Raw genomic sequence first — 11,874 nt, forward strand, 5'->3', positions numbered from 1 at the left:
GGAACTAGTTACTCATTTCAGTAACTAGCTCAAGTTGTTTTATGCCTTTAACGTGGATTTTCTTTGTTAACCTCTGTTTGTCAGAATGTCGACCATAACTCGACAGTGGCTGCAGCCGCACAGAGTCTTATAAACCTAAAATATATAGATAACGACTGACTTTATGTTAGAAACGTATTGCCTTTTCATGGTTAACTTACTTTATGTTACATAGCATAACGTTAACCTTTCCAATCCTCTTTGATAGTGTATTCTGATACATAAGTTAGGCTGTGTTCTTAGTTTGCCCACTTTGCATATTTTGTAAGGCACAACTGTCATGCTGTTTGTTACATGTATGTGAGATGAAGTAATTTAATAATACTAATAACTAATAGTAAAAGTAATTTAATGTGGCCAGTGCATTAATGTAATATCATATTTGTCTATTTTAGGAGCAACTGAAAACAGACCTTCTTCACAGACTTCTGAGGAAAATTTCCCAGGTCACACAGAGACTCCCGATGGATGTGGGCTATTTGCAGTTTGTTTTAGGTCATTGTCAGGCCAAGTTGAGATGCCACAAGATGTTGTAAATGCATTGAGAGAGCTGTCAATACTTGTCAATGCAGAGGACAGCTCTAATATGAGTCTTTGTCAGGTGCCACTGTTGCAAGCAGAAATGGGACGGCCAAAATATGTTGTGTCACATCAGCAACTACAAAGCCTGGTAGAAATGTCCCTACCAGTGTCATGCATTGCAAAACTTCTGGGTGTATCTGAGAGGACAGTGAAACGGCGCATGCATGAATATGGCCTTTCCATAATGCAGTATTACAGTACCTTAACTGATGAACAACTTGACAATTTGGTGAGGTCGGTGAAAGCCAGGACACCACATGTAGGGTGCAATTGGAGTACTCTCAAGACTGACAAGGTTGGGGTGTGTTGCAAGAAGGACTTATTCTGTCCAGGGTCCTCTGCACTTGGTGCATATCGACACAAATCATAAGCTCATCAGGTAGGTCATATATTTTTGCTCAGTATGATAAATTAAAAATGAAAACATTAATATTCCCCCAAAATTTCCCACCACATTTTTAACACTGTTGTTTTGCATCAGCAAAGAAATTTACACAAGTACTACATCAAACTGATTCAGTGTCGTCTTCCCCAACAGATATGGCCTTGTTATTTTTGGAGGGGTTGATGGCTTTTTACGAAAGGTATGATGACTACTAAATGAGATTCAAAATGACAGACGTGATTCTACTTCTTGTTATAGGTTTGAAAAATGAAATGCTTTCATTTAATTTCCAGTGAGTGATATTCTCTTCTTCAGATCATGTACCTAGGTGCTGCGACCAATAATAAAGCATCCACTGCACTTGATTTCTTCTTTGAGGCAGTGCAGAAGTATGGCTTTCCATTAAGGTAAGACCAAGTGTGGTTCACTGTGGTACTTCCTATCTCAGTCATTTGTGTATCAACTGCTTGTTAAGGATGTACATGGTTTTCCATTTGACAGTTCTCAAACAAATGGTATACTGGTCATGAGCACCAGTATTCTTCATTTGACCAATGTTTTGTCCAGTAAGATGACCATAAACAAAAGGCATTTTAAACAATTAAAATGCCTTTATTATAATGGCATGGTCATATAAGAATTAAAATGCGTGCTAAAACACATTTTGGTATCAAGCTTCCATCAGGGACTCCCTGATGCCAAAGCACGTTTAAGTGGGCATTTAAATTTTGTAAATACCATTACAATAAAGGCATTTTATTTGTTTAAAAGAGAGTGCTTTGGATTTTTTTGTCTTGTATTTTATAATACATAAAGATGTTAGAAGTTAGCATATCTTCTATTTTTTTGAAACATTTAATGATGCATTTTTATTTAAAAACTTTTTATTTATTTCTTTATGTGTGACGGTTTCTTTTTAGAGTAAGAGGTGACCAAGGAGTGGAAAACGTTGGTGTTGCGTGATGCATGTTCACCATTAGAGGCTGTGGAAGGGGGAGTTTCCTGTCAGGAAAGAGTGTACACAACCAAAGGTATGTTTTCTTTATTGCCTGTGAAGTGGTCACACACATCCAGAAGCCTCAACAACAAACAACACAAAACATGAAGCAAAGGTCTGCACACTCTTCCAAACTCTCTGGGCACTTAATATTTACCAGATCCAAATGTGAAAAAGATGGTCAAAACAAAGAAACCACATAAAACACCTAACATGAAAGGCACATAACAGGGCAAGTATTAAACTCTTCTAAATAAGTCAGATCCACATAGATCAAAAGAAATGTATATCTGACTGGAAGCCATAATATATTTAATATAGCTAGGTCCAGATATCACTAGATAGTGTGCTTTTCACAGCCTGTGAGGCGGTTATGTATTTTATATGGTTTCTTGATTTTACTGTGTTCTTACCACTGGACAGAGTTAGGTTGATATCTGTTTTTACTATTCTGGTGCGGTTTAGAATCTCAAACCAGTTTAATTTGAACTAACAGGTGGAACCAGCTCTTCTGTTTATTTGTTGTCATCGTTCAGTGTCACTTTGGAGAGCATCTGCTGCGTTCAATGTGACATCTAAAGGTTCGGTTTGGTGTTTGGCTGAATATCAAACCAGTTTGAACCGACCCACTCCTACCACTGGATCATGTCCTAGTATGTGACCAGAGTATTAACAATGGCATCTTTATATCCGTCTTCTAGTCTAGGGAAGAGCATTAGCTTGAACTTTCACTTACGGTTGTCCAATAAATTCATCTAAATTGGGCTACCTTTGTTCCATGTTCCATTTATTTTTTACACAAGTTCAAGTGCAAGTTCAAATGTACTGTACCCACTTGAAGATAAATTGATGTTTTCTTTTAACAGAATAGAACGTTTGTTGCGAGATGTTTGGATGACTGTTTCCAATGTGCACTACGAGATTCTTCACAGCCTTGAGGATGAAGGTGTTCTAGATCCTTCTGACAGCATCCATCTTTTCTGTGCCCAGCATGTGTTTCTTCCACGTCTGCAGAGGGATCTCGATGTCTTCAGGGTGGGGTGGGATAATCGCCCTCTGAGAACAGAGCAGAATCTGTCCCCGCAACAACTGTGGATGATGGGGCTCCTCCTGAATCCTGTTGATGCTCCAGACCTGACAGAGGTACTAATTACATTTTGTTTGTATTGATTATTACAGTTGTTTCATTTAATAATAAAACACAACCATTGTGTTAAAAATATCTGTACAACACTGTAAAGAAATCCCTGAAAACTAATTTATAAAAACTGATTTTATGTGGTTTCCAATCATCAGTATCAAATTAATGAAAGTGATAACAGAGCTAATTCTTTCCAAATTCACATTGCAGAGAATTTGAATGTTTACTAATATCAAAGTGCTTAAAATGGTTTAAAAGCTGAACAACAGCTTAGGTCGCATTGAATAAAATACAAAGGAGCTGATACTGTATTGATACTGGCATCAGCATGGTATCCGTTCTGTTCACATTAGTCTTCTTAATACGTTTATAAATTTACTTTTATGTTCCCTGATTTATAAATGAATTTCTTTTTATTTTAAATGTAGGAAATTGAGGATGCAGATCTTCATTTCAACACTGCCAGCGAGCAAGACGTGAGCAGTCCTGGAGTGATTCTTCCGCCCACTGAATGTCCTCTCTCTGAGCAGGACATGACAGGCTTAAGGAACACTATTGATGTTACAGGACCATCAGATTCCTATGGGCGAGACATTTATTTGGCTGTATTGAACTACGTGCTAAATCATGTACCGTAGATGCAAGAATTTTGTTTCAAAAACCAGCTTAACACTAATGTGTTATACAAAGTGTACATTGAACTTGTTTTAAATGTTTATTGTTACTGACAGCAGTGAAGTTACATGGTACAAACATTCTTTAACTGCTTTTTAGAGTGCTAGGTTGCAACTTGTGAGTGAGACAACATGATGCCAATTAGCCAGACATCTAGATGAGATGTAAACTAATTACTTTTATGAAATCTTGTTGCAAGATTACCTTCTTAACCTTAACATGTTTGCATGAAATGCTCAACAGTACTGCTATTAAACAATAATTTAATGTTATGTTATGTTATGTTATGTTAATATAATGTAATGACTAATTCCTCTTTCCAAATATGGATTTTAGAACACCGTATTACTAAGAAATGTGTTTCATTAATCAGAACATAAGTAAAACGGTAGCAACTGGTGCTAAACATTTATCATTTACTGTAGGATGTAGTTCAACCTAGAAAAAGTTACCATCAGTTGATGGTAAATATTTACACCATGTTAAACTGTTGGCCCAGATGAAAAGCCTCAATTAGACCCTTTTTGAATTGGTCATAAGGCCTCATATGTTTTACAGGCAGTACAATATTCTTGGCACATGCTGACACAACGGGGTAACACACACTGATGGCCAAAGGCTGCACTACAGTCATGGTTAAACTTGATCGTTACAGCAAAATCCTTCTTCTCTGAGGGAAGAAGTGGGATGTGACCTTGGCCTGTGATCCACTGGAGAAACCTGGCAGGTGTGATGGAATGTAGGCCATTTTGGTCATCTACCTGGTCTTCAGCTATGAAGCAAACAGATAAAACAACAAGTGTTATGTGACCATTAAAAATGTTATTCCTTACTGCAGTGCAGTTCTTTCAATTAAAGGAGTGAATTAGACAAAGGTACTTAGCCACAGAAGAACAGAAAAAGTCAAATTTCAAGATGATTTGGAGATGACTATCTGAGCCAAACACAATGAATATATGCCATTATATATACTTTCATTATTGGTAATAATGTCTTTCTACATAGAATGGTGATAGATTTGTAAAGGTTTTCATTAAGAACAATGGGTTTAGGGAAACAATCATTTGTATGTATGTTCTCTGTATGTATGCTCATTGTGATTACAGCCTTGCATTCAAAAAAAGTGACAACTGTCTTAAAACACAAACTATCCTGGTCTATAGTACCTATTACCATTATCAAAAATTTTCAGGTAGAAAATAACATTAACATGTTCAATACCAGCATAATTACAGGTGGTACCGGAAAATTATACAGCTCCAAATGTCATGAAAACAAAAACATTTTACTGAGCTTTCGAATATTTGATTTGCAGAACATTAACAACTATACACCTTCAGCTTCATAAAGGAAGTCCTGAATAAAGTTGATCATCTCCAGCTCAATCTGATGCCTGGAAGTCCCTTTGTCAGGAAGAAAGGATGCCATGACAAACTCTGCATTAACCTATGATGAGATAAAATTGTATATCGTGTCACCATTTAATTATAAAATGTCATAGCAGCTAAGCATTTCTTCATATAATAGTACTAAATGGTCTTGTTTTGCTTACTTTTACATCTTCACCGGGAACAAACAGGGGCTGGCAGATATCTGGGTACTGCCTGATTAGCGAAAGAAGGTCATACAGCTGCAGGCCTTCTCTCAGTTGTTCCAACATAGGCTGCAGCCTCAGCACTGCATGGAGTACAATGGCACTACAATAGTAGACAGGAAAAAATACCTTTTATTAATTTTACTGTACAAACAGAAATATATGTCCTAACATACCGAACAATGGACTCCTTATTTTGCACTGAGATCCTGTATTTCCACAATTTAGGATTTCATCAGAAAGGCCTTCAATTGAATGTTCAGTTGACATTTCAACCTGAAAATATAAATTTAATTCACAGGAAGAAAATTTCTTTCCCATGTAAACACATGAAAATATTGTTTGACAGGGAATACTTGATCAACCCAGTATTTTCTTCATACAGAGGTCATACCTGCTCAATTAACTCTCGCAACTGGACATCTGCAACTGCATCAGTATTGAGAGTTGCTGGGTTTATCTGGCCACTACAGAGGTAACTGTAAGTCCATGGGCTGAAAAAGGCAGAGGCCGGGCCACCTTGTGCCAAACTTACTGCCAAAATCTCTCCAACAGTCCTCTTTACACAAATCAAGCATTAATGTTTTAAAAAATATTTCACAGAAAGAAACAGTTTGGCCCGACTTGCATAAAAATAAACCCACTTGTACAGGCCGCTGTCAAAGTCAGTCAGAGAGTATCGTGGGCTCCTCTGGTGCTTTGGCCCCTCAAAGAAACGGCTCTCAATTCCTGCAATCATTTCTATTGACACAAGTACAAACACAATAACTGTTGGTCTAGGGTCTCCTATGTCAAGTAATATTTTATTATCGTGTGAATTAACTATTAGCCATTTAATTTAGACCATATTACTTTAATTGGAAACCCAACCAAGATAATAAAAATGTATTTCTATTTAGCCATTCAGATCATTTCAGTAGGGTTTGTCTAATTTGGGTTGTTGTTTTATTAATTTTTGTACATTATAGAAAACCTAATACACAACTCGAGGACAGACCTTAGCTGGTAGTTGGACATATTACTAATAAAAATGTAACATTTCTTCATGATTTGGGTGAGCTGCCCGTTATTCATAGAGACTGTTCTGTGGATTCAAATATGTTTCCTTTTGTTTTACCTGTGAGAAATTATTTTCGGAGAGCACCTGTGTCCACTCCAGCCTCCCCAAAGAATGTCACTTTCAGAGCAGCAGTAGGTGAATTTTTTTTTTGACGCTGCCACTGCAGTAGGCCTCTCTCCAGAATGTTTGTTCTGGAGATTTGGATGTTGAACTGTTTCTCTAGGTCAACTCTTCCACACATGGCATCCAATACATCATCAACACTGCCAAACCAAACTTAGAATCAATAAATAGCTACTAATGTTGACTGCAAAACCTGCAGAATTAAGATCTGTGTAGGATGAAGATGTTTATGTATTTAGACAACACAGTATTTACCTTTTGATGTGCTCCTCTCCATTGTTCTGGCTCGCAGCAGTTGTCTCAGCCATCTTAAGATTGTCCTTTTCTCTACAAAAGCACATGTGAGACATATTAGTACGAATAGAAAAAACAAGTACTCAAGTTACATATACATTTAAAATGAACATAAAAGTACCGCATACAAATTACCTTTCTCCACACATGCTAGCATGGATCTCTACAAACTGTGGTGTAAATTTCAAGAAACAGATGGGACATGGAACTTTCCATTGCAACTCAATAACTTTTAACACTGTACCTCTTCAAAAGATGTCTTGGTGTCATGGTGTACAGGGGGGGCTGTCATTGAAACTATCTGGATGTCGTTTTCACACGTCTAAGATATTACATATGAAAATATTCTGTTTAACTCATTGAACAGCAGCAGTTGCTGTACAATGCAACATCACATGTATTACATAGCTTACCTCAATATCCTCTCCTGCTGACTGAGACTCCATGCACTCCTGAACATGAAGGGCCAAAATGTGCAAAGGAAAACTCACTTTGCAAGTTTGACATTGTGCTTTTGGCATACTTCGGAATTGGCATCTGGAGGTAGTGGAGTTAGGTCAAACTCATGCTGCAAAGGCACAATATACAGGGTGTTCTTCCCTGCCCCTGTGACACTGCGAAGAAGAGTTCCGGTGTATCCATCAGAGTCTGGACGAATCATTATCAGTCTCCTTTTACCCTGACCACCTGTAAATGCAACATTGTTTGGATTATTTCAACTAGATATGTTTGGCCAAGTTATTTGAATGGCAATGTATGAAAAAAATGGATATTATATTACTACTTTTCTCCACCTGTAGCCTTGTAGAGTAGCCATCCACCTGTCACTCCCTGCATCTTAGGGTACTCATTTTGCAGTAGTCTAAAGAACTAAGAGAACATAACTAAGTGATGATAGATAGATAGAAAGATACACTTAATTTATCCCGAGGGAAATTCAAGTATCCAGTAGCATACGAAACATACATCCATTAAACATCCATTAAACCTATATTAAAATAGAATTAAAATTAAAATAACTTATAACACAGTAAACAGTGCAAATGAAGTGCAGATAGAGGTAGAAATTGTTCTTTTGTCTATTGTCCTCCCTGCCATGACTAGGAGCTGATGTCTCAATGCTTGAAGAATATCCTACCACTAGGATAAAAGGGTCATGTTTTAAATATAAGACGTTTTGAGCGAAGTTTAATCTGTAATACCTCCTCGTGACTCATATCCCTGGACATGGTGAGATGTCTTTTTCCAAGCCCTTCTTGAGCAAGTTCAGACTCTTCAGATGAGGTTGGGGTTGTCTCTGAATTTATGTTTAACAGGTAAACATAGAAACTAAAAGGCCTCCAGGTTTTTGTATATGGTGTGCTATAGGTCTTTGGACTCTGTATGTTTCGCTTTCCTAGGTAACTTTTTCTTGAGAAAAATCCAGGGAAAGATCTGCATGATTTAAAAATGTTTTTGTTTTTTAAATTATGGTCATAAATGTACAAATAAAATATTAACTAGTTAAATTACTTTAAAATGAACTTGAACAATAAAATTCCATCTAAAACCTGGCCATCTCTTGGTCTACAGATGACGATCCCTGTTCCTGCATTCTTCCTTGCTCTTGCTGTCCCGGAGAGATGTTCTGTGTGAGCACGTTTATAAGACTCTGTGCGGCTGCAGCCACTGTCGACTTATGGTCGACATTCTGACAAACAGAGGTTAACAAAGAAAATCCACGTTAAAGGCAACAACTTGAGCTAGTTACTGAAATGAGTAACTAGTTCCTGTGCTTTAGTAGGATGGAGCTAACTTAGTTCATGCTAATCCAGGTGTAACACAGATGAAATGATCTAGGTTTAAAAATAGGAAAAGCCTATAAAAATCTGAATGAGTGATTTTATTTTTGAAATACAATTTGAGAGATTATCTAAGGATTTTAAAGGGTTAAAATTCAGTTACCAGGGCAAAATAGACCGACAGGTTAGTTTGGCCAATCAGCTGACAGCAGGTAGGTCCGCCCACCTGCTCCCGCGTCTCTGGGAGCGAGCGAAAGTTTGTTTTTCCCCCCGCTGCTGTGTGTGTGGAGAGACAGAAGTGCTACGCTGCTGTAGAGGATGAAAACTGTGAAAAACGGAGAAACCTGGAGAAAATACAGCTAAAAACGAACTACACTGAGGCTAACTTCAACACTACAAACGTGGTAGCTAACTGCTGTAAGAATTTAGTTGTAAGTTCAGTGTTTAGATATAGCGTTTGAGAGACTACCAGCAGCGTCGGTAGCTTTGATGTCCGTAGGATTTCCCGCGACGCGCAGTCTTTGCTGATTCAAGAGCGAGGTAATTCATTTAAAACTGCTTTTGTTCATTCTTTATCACCTTACTGTGAAAGCTAACTTATTTTGCACTGAGAGAAAGTACTGAAAGTTGCATACGGTCTCGTATGTTTCGGTTTTAGAAGACCTTGTGGCTTTACTGGGCGCCGCCATTTTGGGTGTGTGTGTCCAGCCGCTCTGGTGAAATCAGTGAGAATGTTCATTTTCAACTTAAGAATTTCACTTACTTTGTACCTTAAATTATTTATGTGCACTTAGTGAATATGAAGCTACACTTTTAGTTGAACAAGCTGGTTTACTGTGTTGTTTAATGTGTAAACTCAGCTTACTTTACTTTGCACTTGCATCAGAACTTTAATTGTTCTAACATGCAGCTAATTGGTGCAGCTTATCTAGTTGTGTGCAGCCAAGTTATTTATGTTTATATGCTGAATATTGAGAGAGAGGCACAGAAAGTAAACACCCACAGTATGTATATCATTGTGTATTGTGAATTTCATGTAGTGTATATTATTGCATGAGACTTAAGCAGTGAATATTTCTCTGACCCTGTCTGTGGACAGGTCAGGGTTTTTTTTTGTGTGTGCGTGTTTCTTCTTCCATTGTCTGGATTGGATCTGCGGATGAAAATTGATGGCGAGCCGTCCCTCTTGAATGATTGTGGGAGCCATTCCCTCTTCAGGATCACTGGACCTGTCCCGCTACTACTGCACTTTGCGGTGTGGTAGGCCCCACTAGAACACAAAACCCCTTCACTCACCTTCACACTCCTTCCCCCACACACATACATACACTAACCCTATGGAACTCTGAACTCTGACTTACCTTCGACACATCCATTTTTTTGTTTGGACTTTGGACTCACTTAAACAAACTCACCTGTTCACACCTTGGGACTGAGAATTTGGAGCTGAGTAGTAGGAATCATTCCTGCAGTTAAGGGTTACTGTTGTACTGTGTGAATTCTACTGGATTGTATTATTGAACTGGATCTGAACAAACTTGAATGTGGTGTTATTAACAGAAAATCAGGTTTAAAGGGTGCACCCGGGAATTTAATTATAGAACTACTTCAAAGAGTGAAATACTCACTTTAAATTTGGAAAGCAAGCATCTCATGCTGATGTCATAGCCTGATTGTGATATCAGTAATCGCCTTATTCATTACTTGTTTTATTATTGTACTTTTTCATTTTTGGTACCAACAAATATTTTTATTTTTATACATATCTTCAAATATAAGAAGCCGGCATCATCTTACGTCTAATCCTTGGTCTCTGAGTCTCATTTTAAACACCTCACTTTTGCTCCAGCAGCCGAACCAACCGACTTAACCAACCAATCAGATCACGGCCCTACCCATAATCCTTCCTGTGTGCTACACAAGCGATGCTTCATTTCCAGCTTTGTCCAGTTGTCAAACTCAAACGCATTTTCCCTTTATGTGTGTCCCTACAATAAAATAATTAGCCACTGTGGGATAATGTCACCAAATAATATATTCTAAACGGCCCATATATTTCACCTGTCTTACCTGTTGCCTTGGCGCTGCGGACGCCATGGCGAGTGAATACAGCGGTGCGTTCATGGTCGCATGTGTAAGTGAGAGAAGTTCATTCTTAAAGTGTCGCTGCTGAACTGCACAAACTGGCACAATTTATTGCTCGTATAGTGTAATTGGTCCCACGTATTGTCCAAAACAGCTTTTTAAAGGGAACTTAGCCACTGGCATTAGTTTGTTTACTGCCAATCACGTGCATATGGTGGATAGAAAGAATTGAGCCATGGTTCTCGCAGTGCCTACGTTTCGTGAAAGCAACATGACTGAGGAGAGTCTTCGTCCTTCTTTGTTAGACTGTCACTCATGATTCCACGCCCCTCTCCGTTGAAACCATGCCACCCACGCAAAATCGGGGCCAAAAGTCTGAAACTGAAAAATAGATTTGAAAGTAAAAAAAAAGATTTGATGCTGTGTAAAAAAAAAAAAAAAAAAAAAAAAAAAGCTTTGACTTTGAAAACATAAAACGTGGAAATGAAAAATAAAAGTCCTAAAATATCAAAATATGGAAAAGTAAAAATAACAAACAAATAATTTCTTCAAAATACTTCCAGAAATAAATCAATATTTTATTTAAACTGAAAAAAATTGGCAAACTTATTTTTAGTTTGAGTACATGGTTGTATTTTTTTAGTTTTAGACAAAAACTTAAGATTTCAAGTTTTAGTTTTTTCGATTACAATTACTTTTTTCAAATTAACAAAACATTTGGCCCTAATTTAGCTCCATACTGTTGTTGCTGCAGCGGTCTGTGTGACGGCGGGAGCAGAGGGCTCTGTGAGCGGGCGGCTGGCCGGCCTTACACGCTCCTCCCGCGGGTTGGCGCAGGCTTCCCCCGCAGCCACTTGCGGAGCACCTCAACTCCGAAAATATTCAAGCACATTTTTGTTCAGCCGTCACTTCTCGTAAAACTCTCAATATTCGAAATCTACACTGTTTATTTCTCACCTCAAAACTTCTCAGAAGTGGATTTAGTGATGAAATTTCTTATGAAAACTGTAAAATATAAAACTTTCTGATGCTGGCCTGTCTGGGGCACGCAATGATGATGCAGTGAATATTATAATATTCTCTCTGACCAATCAGCAGTCTGTCGTGTCTTCACATTA

The 11,874-nt window shown here is 37.9% G+C and overlaps 1 long non-coding RNA gene across 1 annotated transcript; it reads right to left on the reverse strand.

The window, feature by feature from the left end:
• Positions 1-6,613: 6,613 nt before the first annotated feature.
• LOC119882260 lies at positions 6,614-7,096 on the reverse strand. The gene is made up of 2 exons (XR_005440483.1): positions 7,026-7,096; positions 6,614-6,923 (listed from the first exon to the last, which is right to left on the reverse strand). It is a non-coding gene; the product is annotated as an uncharacterized LOC119882260 (long non-coding RNA).
• Positions 7,097-11,874: the final 4,778 nt, after the last annotated feature.

This window comes from Micropterus salmoides, unplaced genomic scaffold (genome assembly GCF_014851395.1).
Source record: "Micropterus salmoides isolate LMB-PRFRI ecotype aquatic unplaced genomic scaffold, ASM1485139v1 Ms_hic_scaffold_3, whole genome shotgun sequence".
NCBI classification, from domain to species: domain Eukaryota; kingdom Metazoa; phylum Chordata; class Actinopteri; order Centrarchiformes; family Centrarchidae; genus Micropterus; species Micropterus salmoides.